The 23,448-nt window shown below is 35.4% G+C and overlaps 1 long non-coding RNA gene across 1 annotated transcript in view; it reads left to right on the top strand.

Moving 5' to 3' along the window:
* The first annotated feature begins 13,966 nt into the window (after nt 1-13,966).
* The window catches only part of LOC120322896, a 38,833-nt gene continuing 29,351 nt past the window's right edge, over nt 13,967-23,448 (top strand). Inside the window, exons 1-2 of the long non-coding RNA XR_005562849.1 lie at nt 13,967-14,130; nt 14,236-14,413. This is a non-coding gene — a long non-coding RNA (uncharacterized LOC120322896). The remainder of the gene's footprint in view (nt 14,131-14,235; nt 14,414-23,448) is intronic.

Here is a 23,448-nt window from a genome sequence, read left to right on the forward strand (position 1 = left end):
AGGTAAGTGACACTTTGCAAAATACAGCAAGTGCAACACACAGTTCACTCACAATTCCAGTGTGATTCCCATGGCTGATCTCTATAAAAGGCTCACCATAAATATGTTTGTGTCCCTAGTCACCAGGAAGGAATATACAGGTTGAAGCTGAATCAAGGTCATTGGCATCTTTGAAATATTTTGCTAGTTGTCTAGTTTTTGGGTTGAGCCACATGTTCCTTCCTCCTGTTCCAGTCTGACTGAGGCAGGGAAACCTTTACACCACCAGCTGATCCACTCAGTTGTTGATAGTGATTTATCTATAACAAAAGTGACTCTATGGTCCCCTTTGTGTTTAGGTTAAGTTAGGCTTCTTTGTATTATTGTCTGAGCTGTACAGGCATATCACCCTTGCCCACATGAGCTTTCTTCCACTGTTGAATTTTACTCAGTGAGTCACATTGCAATCCTAGGAGTTTAGTTAGTCACAGTCTGCTACTGATGTTGATAATTTTCCTGCCTTTTTCTTGTTCCCTCTTCCTTTCCCTACACCAGGGCTCTTTCTTCCCTATCCTTGCTGTGTTTCTGCTCTGTGTCTGGTAGCATAGATATTTTATATTACAGTAAAATATTTTTTATAAGTATGCTAAGATTTAAAATCTTATCTATACACCAAATAGTTCAGGAAAGAGCCTCAGTCTTTTTTTCTAGAACAATCATTAACAAATGTTAATTTTTCCTTGACTCACATCTTTTTTAAAGGTAATATTGAACTACAAACCATCATGAAATTTATAAATATTTTAATGTTGAACAAGGAACAATGTATAATTGTATAATCAAGTGTAGCCAAAGTATGAATTTTAACTGCCATTCTATAGCACAATATTCATTCTAATTACCATAGTTACTTAATTTCTGTATTTGACTAATAAACTAATAGTAAGAATACTCATTCGTATTTAAATTCAATATTAATTTTAAATTTAACATAATTTGCTTAACTTTAGATAAAAATACCTAGGTTAAATTCTGTTGCCTTAAGTCCAGTCTATGTTTTATTTAAACCATAAAACTGATCCAGTGCCCTGAGGTACATACTCATGATTGGGACTAGATGATCTCCAGAGGTGCCTTCCAACCTCAACCATATTCTAATTCTATGATTTTGTTATAAAAAATAGTTTTCCGATGATTCTTAATTACTTATTTGTTTCTTTCTTCATTCAAAGATAATTTATGATTATTCCACTTAATTGGGACTACATTGCATGGGAGGTATAGGCCATTCTCATCATTTGACTATGCAAGTGCATTCTGTGCTATGTAAAACAGTAAAGCTCATCTCTTAGACAGGATTCATTCCTACACTGAATCAAACTGGAAAATAATTTATACAGTGATGGGGTGGGGTATTGTTTGTTTGTTTTTCTCAGTCGTTGGAACTGAGATCATGACTAACGTTATGGAACATCTCTCCCCAAGCCAAAGAAAAAAAGGAAATGAGATCAGACCTATGCACTTCTAGGACAGGATTTCTTCTTCTGAATTTTTCTTCCCTTCATTCCTGCTAAAATGCAATTTAAACATAAATATTTTCAGTGCTTAAAAAGGTCATATCCCTCATTTGTGTTGACAACAGAGCTCTCATGGATGTTACTGTTCCTGCTTTTCAAGTGAAAATCAAATTGCTACATGCCACTTTTCCCAGTCCCATTTTCTTAATAGCCTATGTTCAATCACTTTATGTGATTATTTACTCATAGGGTCCCAAAGTAAGCAGTCATCATCTAATAAATTCTTTTGCTGTTCTTTTTGCATAGCAATTAAAGGAGATAAGGTTTTTTATTTTAAGTGTATGGACTATGTAGTGTTCAGTGACACAAATCAACTAAAACTCTCACTGAGATATTTTGAAAATATTGCTTTTGAATTTATTTAGTCATCATGTTTCACATAATCTCTTCATGTATATTTCTGTTGATTTAAATCCAAGTTTTATTGAGATAGACTTAAATATTTCTTCATTTGAAAGTGTCAGCATTTTCTGTCGCTCAGCTCCTGTATTCTGACTTGGAAGTTTATTCAACATGTCCTACTTTATGTCTTCATCATCATGTACTCTTGGAGAGAGTACTTATGTATGAAAGAGTATTCAAAATACAAGTAACTCCTTAATACTTTTTCACTCTCAGAACTTCATGTTGTTTTATATATATGAGAAAAGCAAAGCACTAATTAATCTTGTAGAGTTAATGGAGACATCAATGCAGAACCAACAGTTACAAGCTTTCCTTAATTGATTACCAAAAATTAATTGCACTTTTCAAGTCTTTAAACCCCAGGTGAAATGGGGACAATTTCAAATGCATTGTGGAAAACACAAATTCATGGAAATAAGGACATTGCCCTGTCATATACCCAGAAGATTTGTATTTCAGAGGGAAAGTTGATCTCAAAGACCTTCTTATTCCAGTGCTCATTCAGTTTTCTAGATTAAGCTGCTCTAGGGCTTTCCAAGATTTAGAAAAGCAAGGAAAGTCAAGGTAAAGGAAAATATTTTTAAAAGTGTTTTTATTAGCTTTTAAATTATTTTCTTTCTCATACATAAGCCTCCTTAATTTTCAGTGGTTAATTTTTTTAAATTCCACATCAAAATTTACAATGCTTCTAGCCCAAATTATTCTACAATTTAATGAATCTATGATTAAAACATTACTGTACAAAAAGTTTTTTCTGTTGTTTGCCTATTCTGTTCTTGCCTTTCTTCTTGTCTTATGTTAGAACTACAGTGCTTGTAGGCTGTGCAGTGAACCAAGTTTTGGCTAGAGCATAAAAGACTAATGTATTCTGTTTTGTTTGTTTATTTTGCAGCTATTTCCTTCTCTGGTTCATCATGAAGCCTTGCAAGCACTTACACTAGTATAATGGTGTAAGCAGCAGAATGCTAAAACTGAGGAGAAGAAGACTGGGAACTTCTTTGTTGTTTCTAGTTTACGTGTATGATGAACTCCAGTTTAGCATACTGAAAGCATTTCTCAGATGCAAAGCATATTAATACTGGTTGTGGTGTTCATGTTACAGGAAGGGTGCCAAATAGCACTCTGGGAGTTGTGGTCTCCCAAGTACTCTATCACACATGTGCAGTGGAGTGCCTTGGTGTGATTGGTTAAGGTCACATGGTGTGATGTGTTACTATTCAAACCCCATATATAAGTAGTTGTCTCATTTGAATAAAGGTTCAGTTACCAACCCATTTGGTGTCTTGGTCCATGCATGAGTTATTACATATTATAATTATATTTCCTAGAAGTGGTTCCCTGCCTGTGTTAGCTGCTGCCATGTAGAAATACTCTTTATAATGTTGGTCTTGACCACAGAAATGTAGAATGTAGATTTAGAGCACTTGGTAACCAACTTATGCAGTATTTTCTGTTAATTTTTCATACTTCCATCTGAAAACTGTTAAATAACCATTATTCTACTTTTTTTCTTCTGGAAATAATTCTTTGGGGCTTATCAACTTTCTTTAAACATCTTTTAAAAATGTATTCATGGGCAAATTACATACATTTTTTCTTGTGTCAGTGCTATTTAGTAGCTTTAAGTACTCTTCTTTTTTTCTAGTATTCACTTTGTGATGCATTTGCAGAACAATTCAGTCTCAACCTTAACCTTTTTCTAATTTATTTTTATTTTATTTTTTAGAGTAGAATAAATTGCATGGTATCCTGAAGTAAAGTAGATTATCTATGATAGTCTACATTCTTTGCATCAGTTTGAGTTCATCTTCCTTGAATAAGGACCACCAAAATGGTACACAGGACTTCAGTGTGAACAGGTTCTCATACAACAACAGTCAGATCTATTCCTGCTGGACATAAACCTCCTGATGCATTCACATTTTAATCATAAAATTCACTAACTCATACTTGGTTTTGATTCTGATGCTAAAAAAGATTAGTCATAGAATCAATTATTTAATCAGACTACCAGAAATTTCCTCAAGATTCATTTTTTCTCGACATTTACTGTTGTCTATTCTTAAGTTTGGTCTTAGACATCACAACTTGCACCACTGCACAGCTATTTTCTCTTAATCCATAACTGTTTAAGTAAAAGAAAAAAAAACAAAATAAACACAGACCAGCCAACCAAACTACTCTAAACTGTCACTTTTGACTAATAATTGTATCTATACATGTGGAAGATAGAATTACTTAAATCAATACACTTGTTTTTCTTGAAATGCAAATTTAGCTAACAAGATGTAATTTTACTCATGTTAATGTAATTGTCAATTATAATCTGATTTAAGAAAAATACAGCTGTCTGTCTTATCTTTTGTGTGTGTGTAAAATGAGTTGTTGCAAACATTCTAATCATATTTGCAGGACATTAACTTGTTCAATCTTTAGCAGGCAGAATATAATAACTGATTGTGTTATGCCTGCCGAGTGCCTTGTTCTTCCTAAATTGAATGGCATGTATATCATACAGAGTTGTTTAGAGTCAAGGGGGATATGCAGCTGGGAAAAGATCTGACACAAACATGGAGTATTACAGTTATTTTATGCCAACAGAAGGAAATGCAGATCTCAGTGGATAAAAAATGTCTTCAATTTGCAAACATAATAAGTGAGACTAAGAAGATGTTGACTATTTCAGTTATGAAATAGAACCAGTAGGAGTATCTTTTTGTTCATGGACCCCAGATAACTCTTGAGGTTTTAGATTATTACTTCAGGGAAAATTCTGAATAACAAATTTTTTGTATGTTTTATCAGAAAAACAATAGCTCTACAAGACACTGTAACAAAGCCATAATTAACTTCTAGTTCTGGAAAGGACACAAAGATGCACCAGTATCTTACTGAAAGCTTGTGCCAACATACTACTTACGTATTATGCTGATATTAACTTCTTTTTTCCCCAACTTCTCTTTCCCAAAGTTTCCCAGGGGGGTTTTCATTTTGTTTTCTTGTGTTTTGCTATTGCCAACTTTTCTTCCTCCCCTACTGAAGAATCCACGTGCTGCCATAATTTTGAAAAGAGAATTGCGTGACCAGTTCACACCCCGGAGAGTAAGAAGGAACTGTGATATGACAGAGAATTGTATTCTTGGACTAAATTTCCACAAAAGTCCAAGACAGAAAATTTATTTTCCGTTATGCTACTATAGGGAACACAGTTGATGGTCTAACACCTCTTTTTCATAGCTGATCTCATCAGTGACTGCCTTCAAATGGCTGTCAGGTCTCTGAGGGCACTAACAGTCCTTCATGACCTTGGCCAGCCTCTCACGAAGCTCACCTGGCCTCTGGGGCTCCCCAGAGGTGGCTTGGACCCATCTTCTCTTCAAGCTTCTGGTGCCTGCTCCACAGGGAGCCTTCAGCCCTCATGGCACCCTGGAAGTGGGACATCAACTCCCTAATGCAGTGCTGCTCAGTCCATCTCTTCCAGCACAGGTCAAGTAAAAGCTCTCATGATGTGCAACTGGCTGTTATCTCTATACCACCAAAAAAAGTGTCAAAGGAAAAGAAAATGAACATAGCAATTACAAAAAACGATGGGAATAATCAGAGGCATTCTCTAAGAAAGAATCAAACAAGAAAACAACATCCTTTAGCTGTAACTAGTACTGTATGTTCATCAAGTCCCTTGGACGTTTCTGAATGCAATGTATTTTACTAATAGATGAAGGACTGAGGATTAAGGGACAGAAAGTGCAGCATCTAAACCCCAGATTCTAAACTTCAGTGAGGCAATCCATACCATCTAAGTTAGATGCAAAGATAGTATGTGCTATCAATGAAAATTAAAGAACCAATGAAAAAAGTAGAGGATGTCAGCGCTAAAGCTCTCATTATGGGGAAAACTGCTTTTACCACCATGGTGTTCTAAAAAAACTGGAACTACCTGTTGTTAATTTACTAGTAGATGCATTGAATATTATTAGATTAATTGTAGTAGTCAACACAGGATTAAAGGATCAGCCTTTTAAGAGATACAAGTAGAATGCCTTTGTCCTTTGTCACAAGACCATGACGCTTCCAAACTAGGGATCTTTAGTAAGCATCCTTACTAGGGATGTGTAGATGGTCAGGCTACCCTAAAGGTCTTTCTGGAAATCTTAGCCTTCTGAATTCTTTTAAATTACAAACTTTAAAATATCCACTAGCAGTTTTGTCCAAGTTTATCTTTGACAAAACTCGTGAGCTGAAATATATTTGCAAATGGCTGGGGTTTTTTTTTTGACTGGCTGGGGTTTTAGTTTACTTTGTTGGTTTTAGTTTTGTATTATCTTTTTTTAAAATATATTTAAAGATAACACAGTAACAGATTGTTATCTAAAAGAATATGTACTTTTGCCTGGATTTTTGGTCTGTTATGTTTGCTTTATTTTCTTCTTGTCATTAAATTTCAGTCTAAATTTTTATCACGATAATGATGGTAGTGAAAAAATAAATACTAGAACTCTGCTTGTCCATTACAACAGTAACATTTTTACTTTAAGGAATTAAAAATATACTGAAACGAATGTGATTTATTTTCATTTACATTTTTATTCTGAAGTCTTATGTATAAGTATATACTACTTTATTTCTTTCTAGAGATAAATGGTGAATCATTTATCTTTGCATTGAAACTGAATTCTTCTCACCATTGCAAAGGCAGGCCATAAGGCCAGCATATTGATAGCTTTTCAAGGAGCTATCTCAGTGGCTCAGCAAAGATTTTCAATAGTTATTCCTCTGTAACTAATGTAGGGATTATGAAAAGAGCTCTAGCTACATCATTCCAGCAAAACTTCCTGTAATATCAGAAGCTCAAGGCCACTAGTTGCTGTGTGATATAAAACAGCTATTGGGATGCTCCAGCATATGTAGAGATGTATTGTTGAATTGCTGGTCAAGGGGCAGACTAGAAAACACGTCTGAAAGTCGTATACCTCTCTGTCCTGTGTCACATGTCCTGCAAGCATTGCTGAATAACTCATACATCATCTGAGATTTTGGAAGTTGAAAGTTCTGGTTTAACTGATTGTATTACAATTAAGAGAGACAGCAAAAATATGACAGAGGAAGGGATGAAAGTTAGATGGTTTGAAAAGCAAGATGGTAAAATATCCAGACAGAAAAGGACACAGAGTAGAGAAGTAAAATGGAAGTTTAAAAAATGTCCAAGAAAAAAAAAAATCTGACAAGAATCTAACCAGAAAAAAAAAATTATCCAACATATATATCCTATTCAAAATTAATGCAACATTATTATCTGCTACTTAAGGTACTTTGACTCATAGAAAAAAAATTCTTAGATCAAGAACACTGAAACTTTTCTTCATGCAAATATTTTCGGAACTTTATTTACCAGCTATAGCCAAAAGATATTTCTTATTTGTGTCTGGTAGAAGATGGGAACAATATAGTTGCTACTTCTGTCTTCTGTGGGGTTTTTTTAACCTGGAGGCTTGATGGGGTTGCACACTGAGACATTTAGAGCTGAAATAACAGAGTGTATCGTCTAATAAAAAGAAAGACTAAACTCAAGTCTCTGACAATCAGGTCTTTTCTTCCTTCTTCTCTCAGCTTTACCCTCCAGCAAAAATGAATCTCAATTGACTGACATATGTGTATGGAATATACGGAAAATGTTTAAATATTATTGAAATTATACACATATGTAAATGTACACGTATATGTATACATATTCACATATGCAGATTCCCATGCATGCATCGTCCTGTCTCGCCCACAAAGACATGAAAAAGTCATACATATATGTGACTCAATATTGCTTACAGTTACATGTTACTTTTATCAAAATTTCTTTTGTAGGTAAAATATAGACGTATCTATTAATTATAAAATTAAATATTTTCCAATATCAAAGTAATGCTAGAAAACTGTCACACACTAAGGACCAGATTATGAATCCCTGACTGAAAATGGCTACCAGATATTCACTTGAGTTTATGCTAAATGATTTCATTTCTGCTACTCATGATTAATTATTCACAATGATATAACAACATAGCAATGAAATACATAGATTCAGTTCTTTAGAATTTGACATGTGAATTAATATTTCATTAAGCAATCTTACTGACACCAGTATGAATGTTTGGTTGGGCCAAACTTCTCATATAAAGAAATATTGCTAAGATTCTGTTGGACGACTGAAATATCTACGTTTAACGCAGCTAAATTGCCATCCCACTATGTTACAGCTGCATTTATCTTCCATATTCATTACTTAAAATGAGTGCCTAGCTTACATAACTATCCTAATAAATGTTCTCTCCTGTGATTACAATATATCCACCTGTAGCACCTAAAAAAATAACACTAAAATAACTTTTCAAAATGTTTGGAGCAAGAAAACATCCATTACATTTATGAAACTTAGAATGTGTGCAGTTTTTCATACTAAATTAATTTCCACATTCAGGGAGACATATTCTCTGCAAATGAAGAAATGTGCTGAATGTGAGTTAAAATGCTGCACTCAAAAAATGCAATAAAAATTTCAGAAGTAGCTCTGAAAGGTGCTCTAGGGCACTTCTTCCTGCTGTATGACTGCACCATTATACTGACAGAGAGCAGAAGAGATGTGTGACACATAAATTTTATTGGAATAACAAAGTTAATAGCTAAAAATTAATAACTTCAGTAAAATCAGAAAGGCACTATGACTGTGTAATGACTATGGTGGTAATAGGAATCCAAGTCAATGCTTGGATGTCCTATAGTCATTTAGAGACCGAGATTTTAAAATGTAGTCATCTTTGCTTTTGACTTATCATAAATTTAAGCTTTCAGTACACTTATACATTATCTTTGAAATACTTTTTCTGATGAATGGCTTTTTGACATCCCTTTCTATTTATGTAGGCCTATGTCTGTTGTGCACTTTGTACTCTTTAAATATGAAACCATACAATTTTTATTGCGTTTTGCTTTCAGTAAATGTATTTATGAGACACAATTTGTTATTTTCCTACATGTATAGGATAAGTTTCAAAGCTTTTTAAAGTCTGCTGAATTCTTTTATCTGAACTCAGTCATTATTGGATCAGATTTATCATCATAAACTGATTCACAAAGGTATTTAACTGTAAAACTTAAAGGAAGTGACTCTTTTCCTACCTCAAAATTCAAGTGGTTGTTTTATTTACCATACCTTCTGCATTGTGTCTGATATCTGACTGTCTAATCAGGGACAATAAAGCGCAAAGTAAACCCATAATTTATTTTCCCTCTCCTTCTGACACTTTCTATGCCAATGAAAACAAAAATTAGCATCCTTATCTATTATACATTATTGATACAAGATTGAAATTTCACATGGATTTTTAAGTTTTCATAAGCAGGAGTCTTCATCTGTGTATAATAAATGCCTCTGTGTATTGCAGTGTTCCAGAATATTACTTACCCACCCTAATCAGCATTGTCATACACTCTAAAATTACCTGGACAGAAAGAGAGCATCTAAGAAATTTCCTAAGTCTTTTTGCAACAGTTTAATGTTTGCATTCAGTCAGCAAATGCATCTCACTAAGTCTGATTATATCACTTGTAGAAAAGAAGACAGACTATTGATTTTGACTAATGAGTTAAAACCAATTGTTATGTGTTTAGCATTAAGGCTGAATCTGGAGAAATGAAAAAAATCACAAAGGTAAAATAATGAAAACTTTCAATTATTCTACAAAAATAACATAATTATATGGTTAGAGGGAAGCATGCCAGGCAAGACTCAGAACCAGACTAACCAGTACTAAAAAATCAAAAAGCTTTTTAGCATTACCATGTTTTTAAATAGGAATATTGTCATTGTATCAGTTCCAATGAAAGAATAATTGCATGTACTCATCTTTAATCACTAAAATATTTCAGATAAACCATTTGATGAAAGATTCCAATTTTTCTTGTGGAGGTCTCTCTCTCCAGATTTTTTTCTCATTTTCAATTTCATTTTCTTTTTTCCATAGGTACTTTAGCCCTTTCTCTGGGGATGGTATTTAGTTCCAAATTATAGACATCTAAACTTATCTAGTAACTTGATTCAGTTGCCAAAGCATAGGAGTCCACTGCCACCAGTCACGCACCAGGACATCCAATCTTCTGTCCAGCTACCTCTCAGAACAGATTTTCTGTTTGTCAGCCCTCTATACCATTGTCTCAAAACACCTATTGCTACCCTTCTTTTCATATTACCACATATTGGTGAGAATTGTTTCGAGTCTGAGCAAGAGGTAGATCAAAGAAGTATCAAATCTCCTTGTCAAGTCTTTTGGCTCTTTGGCTTATTTTTTCCAACTGATTTGTCTGAACTAAACTTCAGGATCCAAGGGTTTCATGTTCAAATCACATTCAATAACTCTGTATTGTAATAAAAAGCCCTGTTTATCTGTCACTTAACATACTTGATTAAAGGAGCTACCCTCCAAGCATCCAGCACGCTGAGTAAAGAATGCCTGCTTTTTAACACCTACAAATTAAAGTTAACGTGTTTGTTTCTGCTGCTTTTTGGTATCATTACTATAGAAATTATTTAAAGAACTGTTTTGGCGTATGCAGCCCTAGGAATAGGCAACAGTAGTTCCCGAGAAAAAGGTAGAATAAAAAAATCTAGGGGGATCTTTCTGATACTTTAGCATCTCAATTTCCATCAGCCAGAAGTTTGTGAATATCCTGAGCATATGGCCCCCTGGATTTAACAACAATTCTTTGTTAAAACTTAATTGCATATTTACTTAAGCACATTCATATTTTTGGCGTTTCTTTGACCAGTCTGTTCATCTGTATCTTGATGTCACCAAAATGTGGGAGTGGAATTCAGTATTTAGTTATTATGTAACAGTAATGTCTCTGTACAATGCATTAGGTTTTAAAAATCTACAGGTTTTCTCAATTACAAGGACTATTGGAAACCCATGCACTCTTGGCAGAAACTAGACCATCCTTTGGCATGTTCTCTCTAGATACATAAATTAAAAAGAGGTGTTTGGGAACCCCTGGCTTAATTTAGTTGTAAATTTTACTGGTATTAGATGTATTTTCAACTGTAATCAACACTATGAAGAAAATAGTCAACAAGGAGTGGTTGTAATGTCTTTGTTTATACATCTAATAAAAAAAAATTACAAAATTTGTAACTTGTATTCATTTCTGTCCTGTATTTTCTCTTCCTCTGTTACCTTGTCACACATCTTCTCCCTCCTCTATGATTTATTGTTCCTATATATTAAAACTTGGTTGCTTTCTGCAGAAATAGATTTACAGCATATAGATGAATCTTATGGAATTTTTAGATTTCATAGTAACACAAACATGATTAATCTGTTTATGAATATAAGCAAGAACATGTTACCATCAGCTCTGTTTATCATCAACGAAGTTTCTGGGCTGCAGTTCATATGATACAAATTTATATGTATCAAATGGACTATGAGAGATGTGGATAGAATGAAATCTATGTCTGCATTCATTATCCACTTTCTGACAAGTGCTCTTATCTTTTTTCTTACAAAAGTAGAAAGAATAAAAAATTTCTTTCCTGACCTTGAGACAGTAGCTTGCCAAAGCCTTGTTAACCAATATATTCGTAGAGCATATAGAGGACTACTAAGAGGATATGCTCTAAAATCACTCCAGTAGCTGACAAGACCCAAATGAATGTGTCCTTACTATGTCCTTATGACAATGAAACAAAATTCCTTATTCAGTAATCAAGTCTGCTTTCCAGACAGGAGCAGTAGGTCAATATTCAGTCTATGTAAGAAGGAAATATATTGTGGAAGTAAAGAACCTCAAAGAAACAACAGATTTTATACCATGTCCCAAAAAGAAGCTTGCATTTGTTACTTCACCAGAAATTTCAGGAGATTTAGATTCACTTCTAATACCAGATAGTCAGATATAAAGTTGTAGCCAAAGATATTTTTAATTTTGAAATCAGTCTTTGAATGGGGTCTTTTTCACCTGTTGCTTTCCAAAATAAAGCTATGTTTGGTTACTGATGTCTCTCTCATTTCAAAATTAGATAGAAATACACAGTTTGTCTACCCTTTTGTTTGGTTACTGATACAGCTGCAGAGATCATCACTCTATACTGTAATTGTGCTGACATTTGCAAGAGTGACCCTAAAGACAGATATTGAATAACAAGGTATGGCATAAGAACAAACAGAGATGTTTGAATGACCAAGACCCTCTGGATTATTGATTTTTGCCTGTGCTAGGAAGATGGGGTTAAATGTGGCAAAGTGCTTTTCTGTATTTCCAATTAAGAAGTTCTTACAAGGTATGGATTAGTTTCCCATTTGAAGGAACCAAAGGTATATCAGAACAGAGTGCTGATATGAATTAGTATTCATGCAATGTGTACAGTCAGGGACTAAGAATTTGAAGCAAACTAGAAAGTGAGCTGAAGAGCTAGTCTAGGTAACAAGAAGAGACACATCTCAAATCTAATCAGAATTTGCGGCAAGCATTTGATTTGCTGCCTACTGCTATAAGTATTTTGTCACTATGAGAACATAGGACATCAGACCACATGTTACAAAATTGTCTATTACTTTTGTCTGGATAGCTCTTAAGATAATACTTTTTGAGGAATCATGAATAACCAGAATGTCTCTCTTTGAGAGCTCATCATTTTCTTGATACTCCAACTGTACTTAGAGATTAGAAGTTTTACGAAATGCTTTGAGCAGTCTGAGAAGTTAATCATTTTGGATGTACCTTTAGGCTTCTTGTGCTCTGTAGTTTGGTCTTGTTCCTACTTGTACACTTTGTGCATATAGTGGATCAATTACTTTTTCAAGGTTATACTGCCCTTTCTGTCTACAGATGGGTACAGATATACATTAGTTCTCTCTGTACTTCAGGTGGATTGCATTCAAGCTGACTTTGAAAGCTGCATAACTTAAAATTCTTCTACACTCAGGTATTAAAACTGTGGCTTCAGTACAAATAGAAGTTCACAGAAGCCCCACTTAAGAAAGCACTCAAAACTTTTGACTGAATATCTTTTCATCCTCTTTATTCCAGAAGAAAGGAATTTAATTAACATTACTACTGAATGCAGACTACTTCACACTTGCAACAACTTGACATCAGTTTACTGTGATGGTAAAATCTCTGGCTTCTGGTTTGCTTCAGAACACGAAGATTTAACAAGATTCATGTAAAAGTACTGTGTAGAAGATCCTAATGTGAGCCTGTGAACAGTAAGAGATATTTTCCTTTTTCATAGAATTATGTCATAGTCTCTTCATTTAGGTTAATGTTCTTTCTTACAATAGAATGAATGATGTAATTAGGCATCTATTGACAAAAAAGCACTTCCCAAAATGTGTAGTCCAAAAGCCACTTAACAATTTGGTTTCAAATGTCCTCTATTTAAATCTCTGCCCTAGGTCCCTTTGAGTCACTGAATTGTCCAATTTTACATATTCCTTCCTAGGGAGCCTTTTTTCATAGAGTGGAAAGTCTCCTTAATAAGTCTTGATTTGTTATAATTTGTGTTCAAGACTGTGTAAGGGGACAGTATCAGATAGTAAATCAAAAGCTTAATAAATTTATTTTCTCTCATTCTGTTGATGTTTCAGCTACAGTTATAATTCAGTACCTTGAAAGTAATAATTTGATTTAAAAATCCAGATATGAATAGGAAAGACTCTAAAGCCAATCAAGTATGAAAACTCAGTTCTCTTGAGGCTAATGGGTCATATACAGCAAGGGTCAATGTTGTTTTCTAAATTGGAAGTAATGCTTTTTTTTTCCCCCCTGTAATCTGCCCTTTGCCAATCTACCTCTACTGCATAAAAACACTGCTTTTCAGTGGTTTTATGTTTCTAGGAAACAGATCCTTGTAGCTAGGCTGTGTAAGAAATGCAGATACTGACCATATAAGAACTCATCTTTAAAATTTATGTCAAAGAAATCCTGGCTGCAGAGGAACTAAAGCTGCTGGAGACAGACAGATTTTCCCTCACTATATTCTTTAAGGAAGAGATCAAACTGGAGACTTATATTTTTCTTCTCTGTCTCTACCTTTTATTGGCAGAAAGGGGAGGTATGCTTGCAGCTAGAAGGTTATGGAATATTTTTAATGCTTCCTCTTTCGCTCATTGTAAAGCTGGTGAGAGACTAAATCTTTGCTGGATGATTTCACAACTCAGCATGACCATCATTTAGAGAGGCAGAGAAAATGCTTTTGCTTTTTTTTTTTTTTTTAATGTTATAGGCAAAGATCCAAGAAAGTGAAGGGATCTCAAGTGACTAAGTACAAGGGGCGACCACCAGCTCATAATTAAAATTTTGAATGACACCCTGAGGGAATGGTTTACGAGAACAGCAGCGTTTAATTCCTTACATTGGAAAGAAAACTAAGACCAAGTTTCCGACTCTTTGTTGAAGAAATGGTAAGCTACTATGTAAAACTAGTGACTTTAGTGTGGTGATTTAAACATAATTTAATTTTTCTAATCTAAACCCTGTGCAGATGTGACATGATGGACAGCATTTTCTTTTTTATTTTCTTGACGTTTCCTTAGGGATTTACATATTTGAAATATTAATTTATCTATATTTATACTTTAACTCAAAGTTCAACTCATAAAATCATAACTTTCAAGATAGGAGTCAGTGATTTTATTCAGCTGTCCTGAAATTAAGTCAGACACACCAATGTTGGAAGGTTTACAACCTGTAGATTTAACATAATCAGGATCAAATCTACTCAGTAAAGACAGTTGATCTTTTCTTGACCAGAAATCCTAATTTCCCAATGATCCTGCTGCACATGAATAGGTCATATGTATATGTATAGAAGGTCTCATTCAGGATATGTTGGACTAATTCTACAATGGTCAGACAGATGTTTGGAAAATCCCAGGCATTAGACTTACTACATGTGCAGATGGATTTCACACTGCATAAAGACTGAAATGTCTGGTATAGATCTAACTTGAAGTTGTTCTTCATGCAATGATGAAAATTTATTATGTAGGATTTATGTAGAAGTAATTTTTATAAGTATTTATCAGAATGTTAATTGAAAGAATTTTTTATTCATAATAATGCTGTTATAATTCAGCCATACCAATCTTTTAGTATTTACTGGTGTTCAAGAGACTTTTACATATGCTTTAAGATACAAAGATTTCACATTATTAGACATATATCTTCTGATTAGCATTTAATTCTCTTTCTCATTGTATTACAGATCATGACAGAATAGTGAAAGTAATATGAAAAGCAGTTCTGCATGTATTTTCCATGAAGAGATACTTATCTGAGATTCTGAATAATTCAAGCCTAATAGAAGGTTGTTTGAGTCTTGACAAGAACTAGTTACCTTTCTCCTTGAAAAGGGGGTAATACAAGAGTGGGGTAGAAGTAATGCAGAAAAATAGTCCTAGGCCCTCAGTGTATCCATAAACAGGATCATCTGTTACTGGATATCTAACTCTTGTGGTATTGCTTGCTGATACATCCAGGGTAGCATCAATTTTATCTTATGTTAGTTGACTGCCATACAGACATCTACAGTTGAGCTAGTCACCCTGGGTTCTTTTTATAGTCAATAGAGAAAAAGAGGCACTATTTAGGAAGAAATTCACCTGACCTGTTTCTGACATCTGCTTCAGGATAAAATGAATCATGCTCTAGATGTACTTATTTCTTTTCACTGAGCAAAGAAGGAGCATAGAGTGACTAGCTCACCTATAGAGAAGTATATGGAAGAGGTCTGAGAGGAGCCTTATCATTTCATTCTGGTCCTTACTTTAATCAGTAGAGGATTAGTTTTACAAATAAAGACCCTTCAAAATATGATTGAAAGCCTTGTACTTCCAAATATTTTGTTACCTGGTTCCATATTCAATGCTCAATAAGAACAATGGTTTACTTAGCTGGAATGGAAAATGAACTTGAAACCCAATGGTTTCCTACACCCCAGTGATTCACCCTGATCAAGAGGTTTTGAACTAAACAGAAGAGACATCAAACACTTCCACATTCTTCCTTAGCCCTTACTTTCTTAGATTGTATCACAACCCTTGTTTTGCTCTTATGAAATATCTGTTGAAAATGTTTTGAAAATATTTTTAAGGATATAATATAAAAGCATGAAGTACATTCTAATAACTTTTTTACTTGCATTTTTTTCTGAAGTAATTTGACAGATTCAACTTAAATATTTAAATTGTTTTGAATGTTTCATACCATATATTTAAAAAGAAGAGAAATTTTATCATTTATTACCTAGCACTAATTTTATACTCTCTTTACTGAAAAAATTTTCCTGTCTCTTCTTTTGAAAAAAACCCCACAAAACTAAACCCAAATTTCCTACAAATGTCATAAGGCTTGATAGCAAAAGTTCTACATTTTATATTCTTTTCCCTATAGAAGAAAATGCAATCTTCAGATAAATATTTCTTTAATTGGCATTACTTATTTTTTCATATACCTTCAGAATACTTATTTTATAATGGGGAAATGGAAAAAATATGTTGCTTTTTATAAACTTCTTGAACTTCCTTTTTCTTTTTTTTTACTATCTTTTAATATTTATCTCTTGATGACTCATTGCTTGACCTATTCTAATATTCAAAAGCCAATCCCTCAATCCTTTAGGTATTGTACTGTAGCTGTTACACTGAAAAGCAAATTTCAAGCTATATCATAGAAATCTGTGGGGATTCCATGTGCAAAATAACAGCTAAATGATCATTGATATTTTTTTAATTAATCCTCCGAATAATAGATAGTCATTATACCCTTTGTAAATTTTTCATGCTCTGTACGTACACTTTAGCAACTGCACTAGAAATGACACAAAATGACACAAAAAAATGACTTTGTCACAATTAAATGATTGTACCACTCAGAGATTTTAGACACATATAATTTTCCCATACAAATTTAAAGAAAATGCATAAAGTCAGTCAGTTTCAATTTGAACATACTTACTTCTTTTAGTATTTGTTTTTCCACATGCATATTCATTCCAAGCAATTAGTGTTCAGTCAAATGTTTGTAGCAGGATGTGGAGCTGGTAATTTTTGAATATGCTTGTTTGTCAGACAACATGCATATTCATAACCAGAGTTACTAGTAGAGTAGAGTTATGCTTAATATAAGAGGACGAAAAGATAGGGAAAACAAAATGCAAAAGAAGTAAATTATTTTTAATATATGACGAATGTGCTATAAAGCTTTCAGCTTTGATAGAACTATGCTAACAGTGTAAATAGTATATTTGTACTGATTTTAGAGATAGAAAATAGCAGTTACTTAGCCAAAAAGCCCTTTAATTCTTTGTGAATAACTATCAAGTATAGAATAATTTGTTTCTATGTTGTGTCAGACTTAGTTTCAAAATTTAGATCCCTAAACTTACTTGTGTAGATATTGGGAAGATATAGGTACAGATATTACTTGAGTGTCCATTGACTGACTATGTTGGCTACATCACCACTGACTGTAATGGAAGCTTAGATACCCAATTCATATATAAAACGTTATGGTCAGTCATCAACATTTAATGATCTACACTGTGGAGCTGAATGTCATTCCTTAATTTACGGGTATTCAGGTTATCTCGAACTGTATCCCACCTTTCTTTCCTTCCAAAGGTTAGATCATGATAATAAGCTTCTGGAAGGTGATAACCCACCTGTAGTGTCCTCCTTCTTGTTCCTCTGGAGGATAGGAGAGCCATTTGCTTTTTGTATAGTCTTCTGAAACCAGGTCATTAAGTCACCCTGTTGCCACTACTTTTCATGGATAATCAACTTCTTCAGTGCTTGTGGGTACATCATAGCAAGTCCCATAGATTTGTGTGTGTCCAGTTTGTTGAAATGGTAAATCTCCCCAACTTCAGACTTTTTGCAGGTCTCAAGAACCAGGAGTCATTGAAAGCCAGTCTTGACAACAAAGACCACGGTGAAGAAGGTATTGAATACCTCAACCTTTTCATGTCCTTTGTTGTCATGCACTCTGCACCACTGAGTAACAGACTCACATTTTCTAAGTCTTCTTTTTGCTGCTGTTGTACTTGTAGAAGCCATTTTTTGATCTTCGTGATCCTTGCCAGATTTGGTTACAAGTGAGCTTTGCTGCATCAGGTATATCAGCAGCAAAAGAAAGACTTATCCTGGACTGCACAATCCACAAAGAGATAAGGAAGTTTTGTTAGGAATCATTACACCAAAGCTTCTTTCTTGGACTGTGCCATCTTTGCCAAAGAACAGACATGGATTTGATGGGTGGACCATTCAATTGATTAGAAATTACTTGGATGGTCACATCTAGAGAGTAGTGGTCAACAGCTCGATGTCCAGATGGACACCAGTGACAAGTGGTGTCCCTCAGAAGTCCATATTTGTACCAGTACAGTTTAATGCCTTCATCAATGACATAGACAGTGGGATAGAGTGCATTCTCAGCAAGTCTGGAGACAACACCAAGCTTACTGGTGTAACTAACATGCCTGAGGGGTGGGATTCCATCCAGATGGACCTGGACAAACTCGAGAAATGGGTCCAAGGGAATTTCATGAGATTCAACAAAGCCAAGTTCAAGGTCCTACACATGGGTTGTGGCAATCCCTTGTATCAATACTGATGAATGGATTAAAGAGCAGCCTTTTAGAAAAGGACTTGGGGGTGCTGGTGGAAGGAAAAATGGACTTGAGTTGGCAATCATAGTGTCATAGAATCATTAAAGTTAGAAAAGACCTCCAAGATCATCAAGTCCAAGTTTTGACCGAAAATCATTGTATCAACTGAACAAAATAAAGGAACAAAAAATTGATGCTTCTGACAACTTATTTAAAGCTGCTGAGCTGACACAAATGGTCTGGACACATATGACTGTCAGTCACTTTATATTATAAAAGCCCAGTCCCAAATTTTAATGGCAGGATCTTCTAACATATCCCTTCTTGGAATGTATGCATCAAGATTCCAGCCTTGAGTGGGGATGTCCCTCAGGTTATTCTTCAAGGCTGAGTGAAAGAGATTTGCCCACAGTCATTGGTATGGGTGAGTAACATCAATTTTTACTTAATAATTGTTTTTGCTAACTTTAATATAATTACTTTAATATAAAATTGCTTTAATGTAATTGCTTCACTATTGCTTTATAGTATTATAATAGTTGTTATAGTTCCCATACTGTGGAAAAAATAATTCTGATTTAAAAACCTTTTGTCTAATAATTATCATAATAAATCTATTAATTCTAAAATGAACTCTAATATTTATATAAATATATCTGATTTACTACCCTTAATCCTGTGGGATAAAGTTGTATAAAGGTTCCATTACACCTATAGAATCCTTTAGGCATAAACCATTGACAAAGTCTGGGGTTGGGATTGGATCCAGCCATACCTTGACTCCTCTCTGTAAAGGAGTTTAGGAAGCAATGGGGTCCTTCCTGCACCTCATGACTCAACAGGAGGGTGTCTCTAATAAATTTTGTCTGAAGTTCCCACTCTACCTGTGATACTGACCAACCTTGAAGTGAAGAAATTCTTCCTGATGACCAGCCTGAACCTTCCGTGGTGCAGTTTGAGCCATATCCTCTTGTCCTGTTGTTAGTTGCCAAGGAGAAGAGACCAATCCCCAACTTGCTACAACCTCCTTTCACGTATTTGTAGAGAGTGATAAGGTCTACCCTGAGCTTCCCTTTCTTCAGGCTAAACAGCCCTAGCTCCCTCAACCACTACTCATAGGACTTACTCTCTATACCCCTCACCAACTTCATTCCATTTGGACAAGCTCCAGCACCTTGATGTCTTTCAATGTACACTTGCAACCCAGAAAGCCAGTAGAGTTACATAAAAGGAAACTTGGCCAGATGATTGAAGGAAGTGATTCACCCTCTCTACACCATTCTCATGAGACTCTACCTGTAGTACTGTGTCCAGCTTTAGGGTCACTAGCACATGAAAAATATGTTGGAGAGGGTCCAGAGGAGAGTCCTTATTGCAACCTTCCAATACTTTGATAGGGTTTATAAGAAAGAAACTGGAAAATTCTTAACATGGCCTTTTGTGATAGGACAGTGGCTAATGATTTTAAACCAAAAAAGGGTACATTCAGAATAAATGTAAGGAAGAAAATTTTAAAGTGAGGGTGGTGAAACACTGGAACAGCTTGCTGAGAGAGGTAGTAAGTGGCCCATCAATAGAAACATTCAAGGTCAGGTTGGATGGGGATCTCAGCAATTTGTTCTACTTGGTGTCCTGCTCATTACAAGGATGACATTTAAAAGTCCCATCCAACCCAAACTATTCTATGATTCTGCGATTCTATAACTCTATGATTCTCTTTCCTTGTCCTCTGATATTCATTGCAGTCTGTTGTATATGAAGGCATACACATTTCTTTCTGTTTTCTAAATTTATTCTTACTGTGCTCAAAAAAAAAAATACACAGAATTCAGGTGAGAGAGCAAAAGCAAGAAACGTCAAATGAAATGTAATGGTGGTCTCATGACATTCGGACATCATGAGGACTCAAATGTTAGTAAATGGGGCTCAGCTAAACTTTGAAGAGTTAAAAACCCCACAATTTCTTCCGTACTTTCAAACTATGTGCTGGCCATTTTAAAATGTGTATAATGATTTGGGGTTTTTTTGCAAAATGCAAAGACATTTATACTTGCTGAATTACACATCACACAGTCATTTGGTAACACCTCCTTTAGTGACATTTTGCCTGGATATGTTCATTATCACCATAGTAACTGAACCCCTTCCTTCACCCAATCCTACATGCATCTTCCTTTTCTCTCATCCTTCATACTGCTTCTGAGTAAGAGTTTATATGAATAAGTTGTTATATTATAGGAACAGTTACATGTTATGTATTCAAAGTAATTGACACATTTTTACTCACTCCCTCAATTTCAGATAGGCTGATTTTTAACTTTTTACACATGTATGATCAATAGTCAGTTGTCTAATTGTTTACTAGTGTTTTGTGATTGTTTCAAAACTGAAAGATATTGTCTGGCAGATCAGACAGAAACATGTCAGGCAGATATTACTTGCATAAAAAATTAAGTTCTACAAAAGAAGCGGACAGAAGAAATTGTGTTCCACTGGTAGATGGGAACAGGTTGAGTTAAAAAGGACGATACCCGGTAAATTACCAGTGAGCTACATGATGAAGCTGGTTCAGATATTCATCTAAAATAATATTAATAATAATAGTAATAATAAAAACCTATTTCAAAGGTCATGAGCATTCAGACATATTAGTTCAAAGTCAAACTTTTTCTGGATTTTCCATTACTTCAGGGTGAAACATAGATATTCTGAACAATGAAAAAATTTAGTTTGAAAACATTTAAATTAAGAAAATGTTAGTACAATCATGGGATCCATATAATGCATTTTTTTAATGGTTAATCTAATTTATTTTGATTAATAGTGTTTATTGTTTGCCCTGTAGTCATCTGTAGAAAATTTAATTAAATGAAAAGACATCACTATTCCTGGCCTTTCTTAAGAGGTGGGATTCATCCTAGGAATATAGGTATTTGAATTTAGGATTCTGAATTTGGTAGTATTTATGGACATTTGCTGACTGTGACACCCACTATCTATTATTCCCCAGGCTCCTGAAATTACTATTAAAGGGTGGTACCAGCTGAAACTTAGACACACTGCCTGTAGTTATTGCTGCTCACGTTCACCTTAATCACTGAGTGTATAGAGACACTTCTTCCAGAAATAATATTTTTAATTTATTAGATAAGCTAATACTAGTTGGATTAAATAGAAACATATATCACAGAATCACAGAATATGTTGAGTTGGAAGGGACCCACAAGGATCATCGAGTCCAGCTCCCGACCCTTCACAGTTCCTGTACATCTCCCACAGTCACCCCATGTGCCCAGGAGTATTGTCCAAACTCTTCTTGAACTCTGTCATACTTGGTGCTGTGACCAAGGAGAACCTGTGTGAGTGCCTGATCTCCCTCTGTGTGAAGAACCTGTTTCTAATATCCAATCTAAACCTCTTCTGACACAATTTCAGGCCATTCCATCAGGTCCTAACACTGGTCACCACAGAGAAGAGATCAGTGCCTACCCCACCTCTTCCCCTCACAAGGAAGTTGTAGACTGCAATGAGATCTCCCCTCAGTTTCCTCTTCTCCAGGTTGAACACACTAAGTGACCTCAGCCACTCCTCATATGGCTTCCCCTCAAGGTCCTTCATCTTTGTTGCCCTCCTCTGGACTCTCTCCAGTAGCTTAATATCTGTCTTACACTGTGGTGCCCAAAACTGCACACAATATTCAAGGTGAGGCCACACCACAGCAGAGCAAAGCAGGACAATCACCTCCCGTGACGCTTTACCTGATGCCTTCCAAGACACGGTTGGCCCTCCTGGCTGCCAGGGCACTGCTGACTCATATTTAACTTTCCCTAGACCAGGACTCCCAGGTCTCTTTCCATGGCACTGCTTTCTGTCATCTCATTCCCCAGTCTGTATGAACATTCGGGGTGGCCCCAATCCAGGTGCAGAATCTGGCACGCCCCCCTGTTGAACTTTATACAGTTGGTGTTTGCCCAGTCCAATTTGTTGATGTCTCTCTGCAGTACCTCCCTGCCTTCAAGGGAGTCAACAGCTCCTCCCAGTTTTGTGTCATTGGCAAACTTGCTTAGTATCTCTTTCCGTCCTGTGTCCAAGAAATTTATGAAGATATTGAAGAGCACTGTGCCTAAGATGGAGCCCTGTGGAACCCCACTAGTGACAGATCACCAGTTTGATGTTCCCCCATTCACTATTACCCTCTATGCTTGACCCATGAGCCAGTTGCTCACCCACCACATGATGTGTTTATCCAGCTGTGTGCTGGACATTTTGTCCGGAAGGATCCTGTGAGAGACAGTATCGAATGCTTTACTGAAATCCAAAATTATTACATCAACTGTCTTCCCTTGACCAACTAGGTGGGTTACCTTGTCATAAAAGGAAATCTGATTTGATAAGCAGGAATTTTATCTCAGGAAGCCCTGCTGTCTGTGACTAATGACTGCATTGTCTTTCGGGTGTTTTTCAATACCTCCCAGAATAATCTTCTCCATAACTTTTCCAGGCACTGAAATGAGACTGACAGGCCTGTAGTTTCAGGGTTCCTCCTTCTTGTCTTTCTTAAAAATGGGGACAATATTTGCCAAAAATCATCACGAAAGGGTTTGTGATGACATCAGCCACCTCCTTGAGGATTCTAGGATGAATCCCATCAGGCTCCACAGATTTGTGGGAATCCAGCTGGAGCAGTAGATCTCACTGAAGTTCAGGGTCAACTGGGAGTTGATCATTCTCGCAGTCATGGTCCTCCAGCTCAGAACACTGACAATTCCTATCATTTGTCATCCATGTTGAAGACAGAGGCAAAGAAAGTATTAAACACTTCTGCCTTGT

The sequence above is a fragment of the Pipra filicauda genome, unplaced genomic scaffold (genome assembly GCF_003945595.2).
Source record: "Pipra filicauda isolate LSUMZ 115617 unplaced genomic scaffold, ASM394559v2 scaffold166_size2123106_pilon, whole genome shotgun sequence".
NCBI lineage: Eukaryota > Metazoa > Chordata > Aves > Passeriformes > Pipridae > Pipra > Pipra filicauda.